This window comes from Tamandua tetradactyla, chromosome 8, assembly GCF_023851605.1.
Source record: "Tamandua tetradactyla isolate mTamTet1 chromosome 8, mTamTet1.pri, whole genome shotgun sequence".
NCBI classification, from domain to species: Eukaryota; Metazoa; Chordata; class Mammalia; order Pilosa; family Myrmecophagidae; genus Tamandua; species Tamandua tetradactyla.
Window position 1 is genome coordinate 110,908,525 of NC_135334.1, and position 19,526 is coordinate 110,928,050.

At 43.3% G+C, this 19,526-nt stretch overlaps 1 long non-coding RNA gene across 1 annotated transcript in view; it reads left to right on the forward strand.

The window, feature by feature from the left end:
• The window catches only part of LOC143643737 (uncharacterized), a 34,739-nt gene extending 16,510 nt beyond the window's left edge, over window positions 1-18,229 (forward strand). The window contains exons 2-3 of the long non-coding RNA XR_013156360.1: window positions 8,375-8,491; window positions 18,072-18,229. This is a non-coding gene — a long non-coding RNA (uncharacterized LOC143643737). The remainder of the gene's footprint in view (window positions 1-8,374; window positions 8,492-18,071) is intronic.
• Window positions 18,230-19,526: the final 1,297 nt, after the last annotated feature.

Here is a 19,526-nt window from a genome sequence, read left to right on the forward strand (position 1 = left end):
TCCCCTCTCTGTGTTCAAATTCCCTCTGCTTACTGGCATTCCAGTCTTAAGGCTCACCCAGATTCCATTTTGTCTCATCTTAACTGATAGATCTTTGAAGGTCCTATTTACAAATGAGTTCACATCCAAAGGATTCTGGGCTGGGATGTGAACATGTCTTTTGGGGGATATGAGCAAATCCATAACATCTACCAAGACTCAAAGCTGGCATTATATAACAGAAGGGACATTGGTCAGAGTCTCAGGGGATCTCAAATTGAACCATAACTTGGCCTAGCTGTGCCACCTTAGGGAATTCTAAGGGAAGGAGTCTCTGGGCCTCTTCCACATCTTCAACTTTGAAGTGGGGAATTTGCATTCAATCACTGGCGTTATTATTATTTTATTTTTTTCGATGGGCAGGCACTGGGAATTGAACCCGGTCTCCGCCACAGCAGGTGAGACACCGCCCGTGGCGATATGTTTTTAAAATGTATTCATGGTTTTGTAAAAATTCATCTTACTGCAAGGTTTTAGCCAAAATTTAGTGAATCTGCTTTATTCCACGTCTGAGAATAGACCATATAATTTTAATTGTTTCTATGCTATCTTTTCTCCCCCAAGATTTTCAAACTTTTTCAGACAACATGGAGTAAGTCAGAGTTCATTGATGGAAAAACACACTACTCTTGGTATTTCGAGCAGAAAGTGATTCAATTCAGGGAATTAGGAGATAGAGAACTGTTGTAAGGGCTGGAGGAGTGGAAGTCGGAGGGTGACCCTGCATTCCTTCGAAGTCATACCACTGTAACTGAGACCCAGAGATCGGGAAGCTGCCAGCTCTACAGCTTTGACTACCCATGTCAATGGTGGTGGGACACTGGAATGAGGAGCCCGGCTGCTGATATGCCTCTAAATACCCATGTCTCTGTTATATTGCTGCTTCAAACAAGGGCATTGTTGGGGAAACCTAATTTGCTTCCAGAACCATGCCTTCACAGATGTCTGGGAAATGTTGTGCTTTTGGTCCTAGATCTTGCAGTACAGGGAATAGGAAATTAGTTCCAACAAGCACATCTACACTTTGTTCAAATGCCATTTTACGTGATAGATTAGTCAGGATAGGTTCTGCTATGCAGCAGTAATAAACACCCCTAAAACTTCAATGATTCAATAAAATAAATGTCGATTTCTCACTCACTAAGTATCAGGTGCAGGGAATAGGAGAAGGAGCTTCAGGAAATTTCTCTACCTCCTTTCTTTGCCAAGCGCTTGAGCTGTTAGGGAACCTGGGACATCTACATCTTAACTCAATTTCATTGGGGGTCACAGATATCTCTTTAAGGCTGAGCTCACACTTGGAAGATAAACTCAGAACGGTTTGTCTGTCTAACCTGTAGTGAATAGAAGTGAGGCCAAAGTGGAACGTTTGACTCTTCTTCCCCAGCCTGAGGCCAGCAGCTCTGACCTGGATGCTAAAGATCAATTTCACATCCTGACTGCCACATACTTACTGGTTAAAGGATCCTAGGCAGTTTGCTCTGAGCCTTGATTTCTTGTTATATAAAGTGGTCATTATAATACTTCCCCCATATGCTTCAGGGGAAGAATGAAAGAGATAATGGTTGGGAAAACACCAAGACATTTTGCTTAGTCTACAAACTATGCAACATTAGACACACAATTTGGAAAATATACCTCTCATCAGTTAAAAACCCCCCACTATTTTCTGTTCTGTGTGGAATCTTCACCTGAATGAATGTATGATTTTCTATTTTAATGGGGTTTATTCTGCTTCCTTGTCATACACTTGCAAAGACTTTTTGCCATCTCGGAGACTTGGGATGTCTCTGCCCCCTTCTCCTCTGTCAATTTCATTCATTCATTCATTCATTCATTTATTCCTTCATGCATTGTAGGAATGGCAGTTGGTACTGGGGAATCAGTGGGGAATAATACAAGGATAACTCCTGATCTCCTGGCACTTACATTCTGGAGGGCAAAGCAGTAAAGAAATGCAAGTAGACAAAAGTGTGCAAGTTAACAAATAACAACATAAGCTAATGGAGATTGTGGTAAGTACTATGAAGGCTCGCCAATAGGTTGATGGGGTACAGGGTGCCTGAGGTGGGTACCATTGCAGATATCATGGAAGATCTGGCCCAAGAACCAATATTTGGGATGAGACCCGATTGACTAGAAGGAACCTGATATGTGCAGGTCTGGGGCAGTGGATGCCTGGCAGAAGGACTGCAGGTGTGAAGGTGCTGAGGTGGGAATGAGCCAGAGTGTTTGAGGATCACAAAAAGTCAGTGTGGCTGCAGTGTAGGAAGGCATGGGAGAGTGCTAGAAGATGAGGTCGAGGAGAAGGCCAGGTTCCAGATCTTGTCAGGCTTAAAGGCCAAAGCAAGGACCAAAGAGGATTGCTTAGGGGATGGTTGGGTGAGGTTGGGCAAGGTGGGGCGGGGCATCCTGGTGCCTGAGATTTCTGCCTTCTCTGTGGGCTGTGATCAAACTCAACAGTGAGAGAAGCACTATCAAGGACCTATAAGTACAACTGTGTGATCTTGGGTAAGTTACTTAGTGTTTTTGCACCTATGTTGGGAGGGTTAAATGAGAAAATACGTGCTAGGCTCATGGCAGATGATCAGTGGATCTAAGCTCCCATTTCTCCTTTCTACTGACTGTAGTCTATCTGTAAAATAAAGTGTTTGGGGCAGGGGGTAAAAAAAAAATGTTTGGACAAGCTCTTTCTCTGAAGTTGCTGCAAAGCTCAAAGAAGTGAGGAAGATGCCTCTGGGGGGGAAAGCTCTGGAGTCTTCATTCTGATTTATACTTGGGCCATCCCAGATAGTATTTGGTTTGGGACAAAAATGTGTTCTGCTGCTAAAACGATTTCTGAGATACTCTGGACTGGGTGATCCTTGAATATCTTCCCACTGATGTACTATGATTCTGAGAGATAGTAATGCTTGTGAAGGCAAATTTAAAAGTAAGAACACACTATACAAATGGGAAGCTGTATTATCATCATGCTCATTTTTCACTGTGATCTTAACTTGAATTTTAATCAGAACGGGGGAAGTATCAGCTTCAATAACCCTTCCAACAGCTCCTCCAAATAATTAAAAAGTCCATTTATATGGTTTATGTATAAGGCAAGAAACTCCTTTCTTTTCCTTTCATTCCTTTTGCAATTCAACTCAACATATATTTATTGATGTACTGTGTCTAACACAGTGATGGAGTCTTCTCTCCCTAAGTCTCTCGTCTCTCTGTCTTCATCTGTTTCTGCTTCACAGGGGAAAAAAAAATTTATCAAGACCTGATGTTTCAGTAGGATTTATAAATGTTTTACCATTTATATAGTCTCAAAACATGCATCAAGTACTAATTTGCCAGTGAATACCTAAATAAATAGTAAAAGTATAAAAGCAGGTACGCTAATGATGAACACCAGTTTACAAACAAGCTTAAAATGAATCAACATCCAGAAACCATTAGGGAGTCAATAATGAATGGATGAATACTGTTGAATGAATGAATGACTAGTTCTCTCTGGAGACAGTGAGGAGGTAAACGATTAAGGAGGTTTACAAAGACTTAAAAGTTAATGCTTTAATTTCTAAGGCTGAGTGTTTGTTCCATGAGTGCTTGTAACATTACATACTTCTGTATGTTTGAAACGTCATAATTTAAAAACTCAGCCTGAGTCCTGATGTCTGCTTTCAAGATGCTTGCTGGCTAGAGTTAGGATTGATAATACTAGCCAATATTTAGCCCTAGCATTTTTTGGTTTTGTGCCTTGGGCAAGCTTCTCACCTTCTCTCAGATAGTGTCCTCATCATAAAATAGGGACGAACAATTTCTACCTCACACAGTCCCTATGAAGGTTGAAGGAGAAAATCAGTATATTTTCTGATATGTAAGCAGTGAGTGTCTGGACTATAATAATAACAATGTTCAAAGTCACATTGTACACACACTGTCCCAGATCTGCCCAGCAGCCCAAGGAAGAAGGTATTATCACCACCATTTTCAGATGAGAAAGCAGACTCAGACAGGTCATATGGAAAATGGGATTCTTGGGATTAGAACCAAAACACTACTCTTTCTCTTAACCAGACTGAGCACTAGGGGAGTTGTAAAATGGAATTTACCTATCACTCTAGTTCCCCCTCTTTTGCCTCTTCTCTATCCTCTAGACATCCAGGACCAGAGAGATATTACAGTATTGAGATCTGTAAAATCAATACTGCAGGGTTCTTTGTGCACGCTTGGTATTGCCCAATTCAGCTCTGTGGCCAGTCCATGCGCCTCATGACTTTCTATTGCCAGAAGGGAGCTATGCTTGCCCTCAAACCCTGCCCACAAATGCTGCCTGCCATTCCCAGAATGCCCGTGGGCAGTCAGAGGTGGACAACAGCCAGGCGTGGTCCGAGCTTGGCAGCCATCTTGCTTGGTGTTAACAAAGACTAATTAAGTCATCTTATAAAGCTTAGAGGTTATAGTTCCAAGCAAGTTGAATGAATGCCAAAGATACTTTGGTTTCATTCCATCTGTACCTTTCACATTTCTTTTCTCAAAGCTCCGTGTTGGGGAAAAATACTCATTCTGGTATAAGAAAACTTGGGTTTGAATTTGTCTCCTTCATTTATGCCTGTGTAATCTTGGGAAAGTAACTTAACCCCCCAGAGCTGCTGTTTCCTCATCTTTAAGATGGTGATAATAATCTCTCCTCACCTCAGGGATGTTGAGCTGCTCAAATGATATAACGAATTGAAAGCTTTTTGTAGGAGCTGTTATTATGAGTCCAGATAGTGTTCTACAGACAAAGAGGTAGAAACTAGAAAAGGAGGAATCTAAGGGTTGGACTCATCCCATTTCTTACAAACTACCCCCACCCCCATACCCCGACTCTCCTGTTGGCTCAAGTCACCTCAGTTTGAACAAAGCAGATTGATGGCCTTGAACCCTGTAACTTACCAGCAAATAATGTCATCTTAGGGCTGAAGTTGTGGTGAGTGAGGGAAAGGGGAAGATAGGTGGTATTACAAAGTGATGTTTTAAGAAAACCCAGGGCAGTGTCATATAGTGGAACAGGTACAGATATGGACATCTAGTGGTAGTGGCGTGAATTTTGGTGAGCTGCTTAACCTCTCTGAGCCTCATTTCACCCATTTGTAAATCTGGGACCATAATACCTAGCTTATAGGTTTGTTATAAGGATCAACTGAGATGGTTCATGGAGAAATGCAACACAGGCTTGATAGGAGGTAAGCATTCAATAAATGGCAGCCATAAATAACTAGTAACTAGTTTTCACTGCTCTTTGTGAAAACAGACCCACCAACATGCTCTTTGGAGCCAATTCTGCCTACTTTTTTTTCAATGCTTCTCAGGATGTTCATCTGATCCAGTATACAAGTCTCAGGGGTGAAGCGCCCAGTTATGGAATTTGCACAAAGAGTGCCTTGCTGGGGCTTTTACTAAGGGCTGTGATTTTGGCCCTTTAATTGATGCCTCAGAGAAGGGCTGGTAGAAGTGAGCATGTTCTGAAATGTCTGGCATTTGACAACATATGGATCTGCACTCAGAATATTCACTTAGTTCAAGAAATAATTGATGCTACATACAGAAAAGCAGAGACTGGGGTAAAATAAGGAACAAGGCATGGCTCCTGCCCTCACAAATCGTATAAGTAAATTCAGTAGGATAAGGGCTCCAGTTGGGTAAATGAGGGCTGAGCTCACATGTCCTTCGCAAGGTGGGAAGACAACAGGACCTGCATGCCAGGAGACCTGTGGTTTTCAGTCCAGGCTCTGTAACTTGTATGGCATTGGGCAGGTCTCTTCCGACGTCTGGGCTTCTGTTTCCCCACCTGGAAATGGATGTGGGGAGACTTGCACCTGTTATTGTACTCTTTAGGCTCTTTAAACACTCACATTCTGTGTGTGTGTGTGTGTGTGTGTGTGAGAGAGAGAGAGAGAGAGAGAGAGAGAGAGAGACAGAGAGGAGCTCCAGAGCTGTGAGAACAATGAGCATTCTGGTTCAAAATGTGAATCAGATAATTTAAAAAAAGGAAGTGCTTAAATGGGATGTTTGTTTTTATTTTTTGTCCTTCTTTGAGAAAGTATAATTCATCTTGGTTTGGCCAACATGGAGACTTCCAGAGGAAATGCTCACTGCCCAGAGTAGTGATTAAAATGACCATAAAAATCCAAAAGGAGAATATATTTTCCTTAAACTACCTTTGGCACAAATGGATGAAATATTACTATGGATGGAGAATGGGGTGACCTCTCCATGTTAATTCTGGTCCTGATCTACATGGCTTCTCCAAAAGGGAAGCTTTTTCTCATGAATGTTCCATTTTCAGCAGGTATATTTGTGAAGGAACTGCATCTGTAATATCATTTGGTCTTTGCCACAACACTGGTGGGTGGGTGGTAAACGGATGATGACTGGTAAGAGATGGCAGAGCACCCAGGAGCAAAGTAGGAGTGGGAAGACTTTATTATCCCTAGGTAGGTGAACTCAATGGCTGTTGGGGCCAGTGAATAGGGCTAGTTCACTGGAACTGTGGCTATAGCTGGGGGACACAGATACTGGCTATAGCAGAGAGGGGCTGGGGGAAATAAAGGGATTACATTTCTTTCCTTCAATCTCCAGCTGATGCCTTCCATTGACCGGTAACTAGAAGCCAGAGGGCAAAAGAGATAGGTGATGCAGTCCACAGAGGTCAGCCCTTTGAGACCCAGAGCAGAGCATGAAAAGTCAAAGGACAGACACTGAGGGACAAAAGGAGAATGGGCCACATGGGGCAAGATCAAGAGTTCAGTTTTGAATATGGTGACTTTGGTGAATCATAAGTGGGATTGTTGGGTAGGAAGTTGGATATATGAGTGTTGTTCAGAAGAGTGGACTAGCCCGGAGATGTAGATTTGGGGGTCACCACTCGTGAGATAGTTTAGGTTGAAAAACATGTATAGGGGATATAAGGGAGCTCACATAATTGGTGGGAGAGCAAAAGGTACAGACTCTAACCTGAGCATCTGGGAAGGACTCCCTGACCACATTGCCTTGGCCACCTTCAGAAACCTGTCCCATCAGGAAGCTGCTGCCCACTCCAGAATCACATTCTTTGCTGGGATCTAAATCAGCAGAATAGAAGCCCCATGGCCCACCTCTTTCCCCCATGTAACTCAGTTCCAAAGCAACTCTTTACACAATGGATGAAACCTAAATCACATGCCTGAAGTTTAGCAGAAAGGAAGAGTGGGATGGAGGTATTTTTTTTTCCAATTCTTTATTTGGAAGCAAGACTTTCATTGTGGAGAACCATCAAAATGAGAGATATTCACCAGCTGGGAACATGGTAAATTTTCAGATAGCAGAAGATGCAATGGTGGTGAGGCCAGCCATCAAAGATCAGATGGGACAATTGTATGTTTCCATGAATGCCACAGACCAGACACCATTCCAAATTTTGGCTGACTTGGAAGTAGACATTATATTTAGTACAATGGGCCATGTTGAAGCTCTGCCCATATTCCCTTGGATCTGTTTATTGCCATTTTTGTGTGCCCTTTGGCTTTCATGTTCTTTCACTGCCAATAGCTAGGAACTGAGGCTCTTTTTCAGAGAACTACTGACCATGGACTCCTGTGGCCCACTTTGCCTGCATCCACACATGTCCCTCAGCTGTCCTATGAAATCCCAGCTCCCTTGATTCCATGCAGGAAAACTCTGAGGGCTCAGGATGAAGCTGTGCTCTGTGGGACTTTGCTTGCTAGTGCACCCTTACTTGTTCCCCTCCTCTTCCTTGCCTTGTTCCTCTCATTCCCTTACTCATTTTTTCCTGGGAACACTTCCCTGTGAAACCAGGTCCACACAAATCCTCACCTCAGGTTCTGCTTCTGGGACACCCAACTTGACACTTTCAGTCTAAGGTTACCAAATTTGGACACTGCAGGTCTGCGATGTGTAAAATTTATCACTACCTGCTACATGTTTATTGAGTACTTCACATGTATTAAGTCCTAATCCAGAATGTGGGGACTTCATGGTAATCAAGATCATGTCCCAGTACTCAAGGACCTCACTGATAAGTGAAGCAGAGGGAAAGCACAGAAGCCATTAGAGTTCAGGATAATAAATGGTACTTTAGAAAGAAATACATGATGGACACTGCTTGGGCCCCTAATTCAGGCCCGGGGAGCTAGGAAAGGGAACGTGAAATGCCCCACTCTTTGTCTTGGGTCTACCGAAAGGAATTTGCAAAGCAGAATCAATGCCAAGAGGCCCTTCAGATTCTCATAGCCTTGGAACCCAGGGAACCAGGTTCCCATGGAGCAGGTGTTTAATAGTGTACACCTGCCTTTCTCTCCCACAGGCGCAGGCAAAGTCACGGTGGACCCAAGTGGTGAGGTGGGTAGAGGAGTACCCATACTCAACGTGGCAGTGGAGGAGAAACCTGAGTTCTGTGACCTGCCCTCTCCATGACGATGAGGTAGGTGTGGACCAGCCTCTCCCCAGTACAAATATACTTCCTCCATTCATGGAAGGGGCTGTAAAGGACTAACATTTGTGGAGTATCGATTACATATGGGGTACTGAGGTAGGCCTTTTGTGAATGTTCCCTCCTCTAATCCTTTGTTGATTAACTCATGAAAATAAACAACTCCAGAGTCAATTGTCTCTGGAGGGTGTAGGCAGACCTGGCTCTAGGAGACCTGATGACGCCAACAAAGTTGGACTTCGAAGCCTCCCTTCCTTTCTGATTCTTGTGAGACCCACTCCACCCTATGGGCCAAGCACCCAGATATTTCTCCTTTCAGGAGGAAAGAAAATGTCTAATGAATTTATCCACTGAGAGCAGTAGGAATTGTGCTTCCCCTCCCAGGAGAATTTGTGTTTTCGAAGTCAGCCAGGGAGTGGGTGGTGCTGAAGCCAAAGGAGTGAATCACTAATAGTGGAATCCCAGGCATTCAGAGAGGTCATATTTCTGAGGTGGGCTACTTCCTGAGATTGCTGGCATTATACAAAGGTTGCAGCCACCTACTGTCCCCCATGTAGGGGGTTGTCCTTTGGGTGTGGTCGTAGAGGCTAGGGAGAGGCCTCTCCAGGCTGAAGCTAGGGTTGTCTGATTTTTAAGACCAAGTATGTTCCTTCACATGAGAAGTGGCTTAAAAATCCACCTAGCCTCCCTGAGTGTGGGGAGGAGTTCTTACTCTTCTATCTGAAACTGGGTTCCTTTCACTTGGAACACGGTGTGGTCATTGTGCAACGTCCCTGCTGGCAGAGGTGTTTGGGCTCCTTGTTTTCAGGTCTGTGCTATTTCCAAGAAGAAGCTGTGGCCTTTGAGTATAACTGGGCCACTGAATAGGTGCCCTAGTGCCAAATGAGGGAGCCAAGAATAGGGAGAGAAGAGGAAAGTCCTGACTTTTACACGAAGATGAGAAAGCCGCCCCCACACCAGCCAGATGGCAGCAGCCCTGGGGTTAGTGTGGGGTCAAAGCTGGGTTGAAGCAGCAAGGGGCCAGGCCAGGCCAAGCTGGAGAGAAAGGCAAAGTCTCCAGCAGCCTGATAGAAGGATATGAGTAAAGCTCTTGTCAATAGCTGAAGGCCTTGGTAGAGAATGCCCTCACAACCAGCACCCCAGGGATTTATAAAAGCCATACTGGAGAGAAGGGCTTTTCCCATTACACTAGTAACTGCATTGTCAGCAATAATACCATCTACCATTGATTGAGCATTTACTCGAAAACTATTTATTTAATTCCTTACCAAGTCCTGTTCATTCATTCAATGCATATTTACTGTGTTCCTACTATGAGTCTATTCTAGGCCCTGAAGGGACATGACAGACAAATCCCTTGTCCTTGTGGTAGGACCACTACCTGCAGTTAGTAATACACAGCCCTCTGGGGACCACACACACACAGGGTGCCTTTTGAATGGAGTGCCCTGGAGTAGAACAGCCTGACAGTCCCTCTTTATGGAGCGCCCATCTCAGTGGAGGTGAGATGATACCAGTGAGATAAGTGTTACTATTCCCATACTACAGTCTGGAAAAGGAGACTCAGAAGGGTTAAGTAACTTGCTCAGAGCTATTTACACAAAAATGACTGTGCAGGGATCCAAATCAAGAGTGCATCTGATCTAAATCCCTTTGCTCTTCACCTGTGCCTTGTACCTGCCATACTCTCACAGGTGGGTGCAGGAAAGAGGGATAGACAGGTTGGCAAAGTCAGAGCTGGTTGGCTGGTCTAGTAAAAGGTATCATGTCCTCAATGGGTGGCCTGGAACAGGGTCGGAGTAACAGGGAATCCCTCTGGGAGGTCAATTTAACTATATGGAAGCTCGGTGATAACAGATGCCTCCATGGAGAGCTGGCGAGGATCAGCTTTTCATCCACTTTGTGCAGAGAGATCTATCCCAGGGCTGTCCTCAATTGATTTGAAGAGGCAGAGTCAGCTATTTCTTCATTCATTCATTTTTATCATTTATTAAATGCCCTGGTTGTGTTTGGGGGCAGAGAAGTAGTTCCAGGCACCTGAAAGTTTTCAAAGCTAAGCTTCCAAACTCCTTTGGTTCAGAACAGAACAAAAAGAGTTGTCAGGTGCCCTTGGGTCGGTTTCCTGAATAGAGTGGGTATGTGCAGCGAGGACAGAGCTGGTGCTTCTCTGGAGAGCTTGATGTGCTCCAGTTGGATCTAATTTTCATTGCAATTTCATTGAGGTTCATCTTCGGGCCAGACATAGTACTACCCCCAAGCATGAAAGGGAGAGAGTCGTTTCTAAGTTCTTCTGCTTTCTGTCCAAGCTTCCATCTTGAGGAAGGAAGAAAGTGGTGTTTGGTTGTTCTTCCCCTGCTCTTCGGCCATGTCTCCCTTCTCTCACCCCCAGATGCACCTGTCCATGTATTAGCTTCTGGGAACTTGACAGGACTGCCAGAGAGCAAATGCCAGCCCCTTGGAGTGGCAGTCTTTGAGACTTTGAGAAGGAAGAGAGAGTCTGAGGGGCATCTCTCTATGTAGGACAGAACCAAAATAAACACATGAAAATCCCTTGGAAGGCTGATATTAAAGTCTGGTTGCACAATGTCCATTCTTCTTCCATGGGTTGGGTCTCTCCTCCCATCTTCATTGACACCAGGTGCTCAGGGCAGGGGTGAGAGAAAGGAGTGCTTGGCTGAAGTGGTCATAGCTACTTGCAGGAAGACAATTAACCCAAATAAGGACCTCGTCACATCTATCCTGGGACCTTTGTGATCCTTCTACTTCAGCTTATGTGGATGCTGGGGCTGTTCTCCCAGTTCCTCCAGAGTTCCCGAAAGAGTCTTTACCTTTGTGCGTGTAACAGGGGAAGGAAGTTAGAATTAGGGTGGGTGGATTAAGCAGTGGGAATGCTAATTTCTTCCTCTTTTTTTTTTTTTCAGATTCGGGGATTTTGGTGTAGGGATGGATGAGATCAGGAGTTGGAAGAATTCCTTCCCTCCCTCCTCCCCATGACCGGAGGTCCCAATTCCCACCTATCAGTTCTTTAGATGGACACTTTGATTACTGTTAAAGTAAATCCTTTAAACTGCTATTTGTCATTAGTTCCTTGGAGAAAATGAGAGAGCTGAGATATTAGTAAGAGAATGTTATTACCCAGAAACTTATTTGGGTGCTGGAGACGGACAGAGGGGGAATATCATGGGGAAGCTTGTTTTGCTAAAAGCAAACTTCATCTTCCTCTCAATTTGGCGTAAGGCTGGTGTTGCCTCAGCGGCCTCTTTTTGGAAAAGTCATCTTCATGCCAGTTTGGGCCAGGGATGGCAAATGCTGGGCGTAGTTGCTGCCACCCACTGCTTACAGCAGATATCATTTTTGCTGCTGAGTGTGATCGAAGCCTCAGCTCCCTCTCCGCGCAGCATTGTCTGTGGCCATCATCAATCAGAGTTGACTTTTGAGATGAAGCCCATTCCCTCTTCCTGTTTTGACCTTTTGCTATGAAGCCCCTAGAGTTGCTGATTCCTGAGATGTCCCGTCTTATTGTTGTGACTTCCGCAGAACTTGGGAACCCAGAAGACAGTTTTGTGCTGGTTCATAGATGTCCTCTGAACTTGAAAGCTTTCAGTGTGTACTAACCTTGACTGACTCACTGGTATCTATTTTTCTCTTCTACTGACCAAGCTGGTTCTCTGGGCTCGGCTGGAGTTCTGGCTGAGACTCTCATGGCTCCATAGTCCTTCAATTACTAATGAGGCGTTGTTCCTTAATTACTGGGTGCTGGATACCCAAATTGCTTTCCTTTGTTTCAGTGGATTTAGCAAAGGGTTCATGAATATTTCTTGATGAAAAATGTTTGACATCTTTCGTTCTTTATGAGTGCAGAGGTCACTGAGCTGGCCATTGGATCAAATTAAAATTAGCCGGAAATGAGAGTGAACGGCCACCTGCCTGCAAAGTGATGCCTCAAGCATCAACCGAGGAGAAATTCATCTTAACTCATCATTGTAGCATTCAGACTCTTTGCTAAAAATCTTTCTGACACTCCGCCAACTTTTTTCAAATACAAGACAACCAGAATGCGGGAGGAATAGATGTTCCGGGCCACTTAATATCCTAATTGATGAAAATGAACAAAATCATGAAATTAAATCACTAAGAGCCCTTGCTGTAAATAACCATTCCAAAGTAGATGTCCTACCCCGGGTGTCCCACCCCCTGCCGAGTCCTTCATGGTTCAGAGTTCCAAAGCCTCAGGGCCCTTGTCCTGAGAAACAGGACTCGGGGAAGTTAGCTGAGTGGCAGCTGGCTTTGGATCCATTGAGAAATTGTCCTTTTTGGATTATATCCCAGATAATTGTTTCTGGTGGTGTTTTTTTTTTAAATTGTTGTTTCTTTCTCATGAAAGCTGGAAAATTAATGGAAGTTGAGGATAGCTGGAATTCCAGTTAATGGATGCACTTTTTCTCCATGTCTGGAGCAGCTTGTCTCTGGGGCAAAGTGGTTTAATCTTGGTGATGTGGGTTGTTGCCTCCAGCAAAAAACAATCTGAGAGCGCAATATTCATTATCGTCAGAATTGCCTCTGCCAGCACACAATGGAATTCTGGGAGATCACCTACCCTCTCTGAGCCTCAATTCCCTCCTCTGTAAAATGGTCTGGGAACAAGGCAAGGAAAAATATGTAACCTAAGAAAGGAAAGTGATTGCTCTGAAAACTTACGGAAAGACATTAGACACTGCTGTATTTAATATTATGCTGACTTTTTTTTTGTAAAATAAGGTTTATTGATTTTTCCATGATCAATTAAATATATTCCTTAAATGCATTTTAGAGAATTCAGATAACTAGAAATAAAACACACACACACATACACACAAAGTCTTTCTACTCAAATGCTCTTAACTTTTAATTTCCTTCTAGCCATTTTTTATGGACGTAACGAGTAATGAATTTAACGTTCCATCTTTTCTTAGTATTTTAACTTCATAAGCATTTTTTCACATTGCTGCGCTTTCCATTTGGGCAACATTTTAAATGGCTGAACATTTTTAAGTTGAGTGGCTGTATCATTCATTATTATTCTTCCATTGTTTCCAATTTTTGGTTATTTCAAGAATGTTATGAAAAAACATAGTTTTCTGTAGAATTTGTTTCCTATTAAGTAGCACTTTCTCTGTGCAGGTTCAAGAAATTAATCACTGGTTCAGAAGGAATGAGAATTTTTCAGGCTCATAATCTCTATTTCCAAATGACTAGGAATAATTTTAGATGCAGCCATTCACAGATGGGGTGGACTGCGTCAGGGAGCTATGCATTTGAAGATCTAAGGATGTTCACCACCTATAGAGTAGGTTGAATATCTAGGGAGTGTAGGAAGGGTAGAGGGGTTTCCACAATTCCTGTCTAGGAGAGGCTTAGGTGATCTCTTACAGAGGACACAGTTTTCCTTACAGCGGTATGTGCAGAAGAAGCACTGTTTTTTCTTTAGATTAGGTATTTATTTGGGGTGCTTTGTAGGTTCGCTGATGGAGATTACAGAAAATCTAAAGCCCCCCAAACCACCCCCAGCCCTTCCCCCTGCGGTAGATTGACACTAGGGACCTTTTCAGCCTCTCCCCCCTCTGCTTTTTTGTGTCTTCTGTACACTGCTACTGAACAGACCACCTGCTGGCCCCAAGACTCCAGCTTTCTCATGTCAGCCTTGCTCATCATAGCTTTGTGCCATCCCCCAAATCATCCAGAGGTGAACCCATCCTTTCACTTCCAAGGAAACCAATGTCACAATGAGCACTCCTGTGCTTCTTCCCAGTGCTTCCTGGTAGCACAATCTGATGATGGCAGCTCCCTGGCTGCCCTCAGGGGCACTCCAAGGAGACGTCACACTGTGAGAGATCTGAATCAGGCCATTTTCTCCCCCGTGGCGCTGTGTGCCTTGGCTGCTCGGCCAGAGAGCTGGACCTATTTTTGCCTATCATTTCGATACTATCTTGGGTTGTAATTGGAATTGAGCTCTCAGTGTGGAAATTCTTACTCAGAACACAGGAGTGAGGAGATGCGGAGGCTGAGCTCCAGTCGGACTCTTCCCCGAGGCCTGTTGGCAGGGATGGTTCTTGATTCTTAGAGCCATGGTATGGCCAAAAGGTGGGTGTTTCCTTTGGGAGTGATTTCTTGCTTTTTCAGTAGCTATGGGCCAAGGCGAACCTTTGCCTGCCTTCTGTGTATTATTTGATGAGTATGCAGCTGAATTGCTCCATGCTTTAGTTCTTATGGTGGCAGGTTCCCCATTTGTTGGTGCTCCTTGTCCCTAAGGGAACTCTAGTCTGCATCTCACTGGGCTTCCCTTGAATGTGTCTGGGGTCCTTTAAACAGCTTCATGCCCCTGAGAGATGACACTCAGATTCCAACCATATTCCAAGTCAGAAGTTCTCAGCCTCTGAACCCCAGTAGGAGACAGTTATGCACGACCCTGTGGGTGAAAAATTGTGTCATTCTTACCCACACCAATAGTATAAACTGAAAAATGATCTCAAAGGACATTCATATCAGTGATACATGAGGTTTATTTTTTCTCAGAGTTTTTCCTTATAGAGCCAATGAAATGATTTTTATCACATCCTCTTTTTTCCCCTTCTTATCGTATTGCCAGTGTATGACTGATTCTAACACAATGGCAAACAATGGGTGAGCATTTACTAGATAAATTGATCGCATGAAGGAATAAAAGGACATAAAATCCACATTCGATCCATGTTCTCCTTTTTCAGCTGAAATGTGGGTTTTCAATACTCAATAAGAAATAATTCAGGTTGTGATTTTTTTTACACATCTACTATTTTATTTCTGACTATTCTATGGAGAACTTAAAACATATCAGAAATTGGCAGAAAAACATAATGTACCCTAAACATCTGTCTGTGAACCTCAACAATGATTGACCTTTGGCCAATTCCACTTCTTCTGACCCCTATCCACTCTCTGACTCCAGATTGTTTTGAAGCAAATCTCAGACATTATATAATTTATACCTGTGCATTTCTAAAAGACAAGTACTCCTTTAAAAAATCTGTCCACTTTTTAAATAAGGAAAAGTTGAGGGCCATTTCCAAAGGGAACTTAGAATGGGATGAAACTAGATCTTTTTTTATTTAAAAATGTATTAGATAATCAATCCATATTAATTGTTTCTAATACAGGTACACTAGTAATAGGATCATACAGGTGATCTTAATTTGTTAGATAAATCCAAAGAGGGCCCGGGAAAAAGGAGACATCAATATTTAGTCACTTGCTGAAACCAAGGATTTGATTCTGTAGAACACAATCATTATCACTTTTCAGAATTATACACACCGAATGTATTTCCCTACAGGTAAGCTCACGTCCAATTTATATAGTTTTCCATTTGTCTAGCTGTGGGGTTGGTCATGCCAGGTTTGTCCATGCTTTTTTGACTGCACACCTCTATCAGCAGAGAATTAAGTATGTATCCATAATATAAATTATTTCTAAATGGTGCCCTATGATGTTGATAAATTAAGCACACTACAAACACATGTAAAATAGAAATAAAAAAGGTGAAATGAGAAGAAAAATGCATAGCAGTTCTAATATTTCATGCACTCAGTAGATCCTCTTGCATGTACCCTAATTTAGAGACCGCTGGGGAAAGCTATGGGAGGCAATTACTAGATAATATTTAGGCAGGTGGGTTCAAGTCCCTGTTCCACCACTCTTTAGCTGTGTGATCTTGGACACATTGCTTAACCTCTGTGGTAGTTAGATTCAGTTGTAAACTTGGCCAAGTGAAGGCACCTAGTTCTGTTGCTGTTGCCATGAGCTAATGGTACGTGAACCTCATCTGTTGCTGATTACATCTGCAGTCGGCTAGGAGGTGTGCCTGCTGTGATGAATGATGTTTGACTCAATTGGCTGGTGCTTAAATGAGAGAGCGCATCGTAACACAGCCCAAGCAGCTCAGCATACCTCATCTCAGCACTCACAGCTCAGCCCCGGCCTTTGGAGATGCAGAAAGGAATCACCCCAGGGAAAGTTGTTGGAACCCAGAGGCCTGGAGAGAAGGCCAGCAAAGATCACCCTGTGCCTTCCCGTGTAAGAAAGAACCTCAGTGGAAAGGTAGTTGCCTTTCCTCTTAAGAACTAATGAAATAAATCCCTTTTTATTCAAAGCCAATCTGTCTCTGGTGTGTTGCATTCTGGCAGCTACCAAACTAGAACAACCTCTCTCAGTCTGTTTTATCACCTTTAATAAAAGGATATTAATACGTCTTAGAGTATAGTGAGATTTAATCTTTACACAGTAGCTGGTACATGTGAAGCATATAATAAATTTTAACCAGTAATAATAATGATAATAATGCATTCCTAGAGAACTGGAATGGGTCTAGTTTTTCTTCTTCTGTATACAAAGTACTACAGCATGATGCACATGTTGATAATTATTCAAGTGTTACTGGTCCTGATGATGGCAATGATGGTGATGATATGAGGATGGTCACATTGGGGGTGATGATGAATAGCTTGACGTGCCTATTGTCACTCATCCAAGTCTTATTTGTATTGGTGATGACGGTGACACAGTGGTGATGACTACAGGGTTGGCTGTACTGGGGGTGATGGATATGAAGTGGAGGCCTTTTTACAGCTCCTACCTGAACTACATCATCAATACTCATGCGTGCCTTTGCTAAGAGCCATTCCATTCCCTTAGCCTCCCAACAAAAATGCTGATTAACTTGTTCTGCCTTGTCTTCCTTCCTGGCCCCTGCCTTGCTGCTCTGTTTTGCTGTCGTGCCATCTGCTTGGGCTCCTGTGCCTCTGTCTTTCTGTGAGCCCTGGGAGATATGCTTGCTCACACATAGGCCCATTAGACAGACTGGATCTCTGTCCACTGTAGGGCCATTCATCTGGTAGGAGCCATTTGCTGCTTATACCGAAGAACCTGCCTCTCAGCCCCTGAGGACTAGGGGCAAAGAGCTAGAAGCCTAGAGTGTGGGGTTCTCTGAGTCCTTATGCAAGATGAAGCCATTGCCTTTCCTGTTGTGAAAGAGAGTGGTTGTTATAGGGAGAACACTCAGGGGCTGTGCAGACCTGGGGCTAATCTCTGAACCTGGTCAGGCAGAGGAGCTTGCAATGCACTTGGCCAGGAAATGTGCCAGCTCTGCTACCTCTGCTCCCCACATGATTTTAGAGGCTTCCTGGAAAGACCTCAATCCCCATTGGAGGGGTGACCCCCAAGACTTTCTCTTTTCTATGATCAGGGCAAAGGAGGGTTAGGCATGCTTATCCAGGTGGTAAATGAGAAGTCAGATTAAAATAAGAATTTTCCTTAAACTCTTCTTCTAAGGGCTAGTGTTTTCCCTTGACCCCTGAGGGCTGGACTTTTGGAAAGCATGTCCCACCCTCTCCTGGAGCAGTTCAGATTTTACATTTTTAAGAAATTTAAGAGTCTAACATTGGGATTGCAATATAACTTCCCTAAACTTTTCCTTTTTAGGTTTTGACCTGGGAATCAATCTCTGCAGCCCACACCAACATGATGGTGCCTATAACCTTTTATTTTTTTTCTTCTACAGGTGACATTGTATCCACCCAGGATATTCTAAAAATGAGCAGTAACGTCTAAGAAATGCAGTTGTCTCCTCATGCCAATTCTCCAAATGGGTCATTGCCTGTGTCTCAGAATTATTTGGCTCTGATTTTAGTGTTTAATCTTTACAAGATTATATGTCCTTAAAACACTAACTGTACAAGAGTTATTCTTTAAGGCAAAAGTAGTATTCTATAGGTTTAAAGTACTCTTTATCAGTTCTATACTTAATTCTAAATATTGCGGGGTTGATATGTACTTACCCACTAGGAAAGCAGTCATGGTACTCCAAACAATTTGGGACTGCCTTCTCAAGCACCTTTCTGAAGGTTGTCTTCTTAGCTGGATGAGAGACCTCAGGCCAAGGAAGAAGAAGAGATTCCTACTCATGGCAATAATGGTATGAACTGCATCCTTGCTAAGGTCATTGCAACGAGGACAGGTCATGGAGCTTAATTTTAAAACAGATGTGAAAATGAAAGTCAAGCTGTGGTCTGGTTCGTAAGATGCAGTTTGCATCAATCCTCGACAGCATTGCTCTAGCTAAACTTAGCAGATTGACCACCCACAATTATTACCTCCCCTTCCCAATGCCACTCCACCTTCCTGATAGTAAAGGAATAAAAGAGTAGAAGCACATCCATCAACTGACGAATGGGTAAACAAAATGTGGCATATCCATAGTAGAACTTTATTCAGCTGTAAATAGAACAAAGTACTGATATATGTTTACAACATGAATAAGACTCAAAAACCTTATGCTAAGGGTATGAAGCCAGACCCAAGAGTTCATATATGGTATGATTCCATTCATGTGAAAAATCTAGAATAGGCAAATCCATACAGACAGAAAGCAGATTAGAGATTTCCAGGGATTGGCTGAGGGGGGGCTAGGGAATGGGGAGCAACTGCTCAATGGATATGGGATTTCCTTCTGGAGTGATGAGCAGAATTTGGAACTAGTCAGACATGATGGTTGCACACCATTGTTGCACAACTGAATAAGACACTTTTAAATGGTTAAAATGATGAATGATATGTTATATAAATTGTACCTCAACTTTAAAACAAAAATAGAAACACAAGGACCAAGAGAAACAGGGGAGAGGAGACATAAATGGAGAAGAGATTTCAAGAAATTTTCTGAATATGGAAGATTCATGGAAAAGAGGTCTTACCAGAGTGGAAAAGTAATAGCCTAAGTGACTGCAGGGGGCTTGGGTTGCATCAGCGAGAAACAGGCTGCATTGTTGTGCAGAACTGAGAAGCCTGGAGAGACCACGTACTACAGTAAGTAACAGTAGACAGACAGATTTGTTGAAAGTCAGAATATTGAGAATTTGTATGCTAAGGTCTTTTTTTTTTTCCATGACAAACAACCAGGGGATGTTATTGCCTGCCCCCCTCTGCTAGGTGGGGGAGACCTCCAGGCAATCCAGTG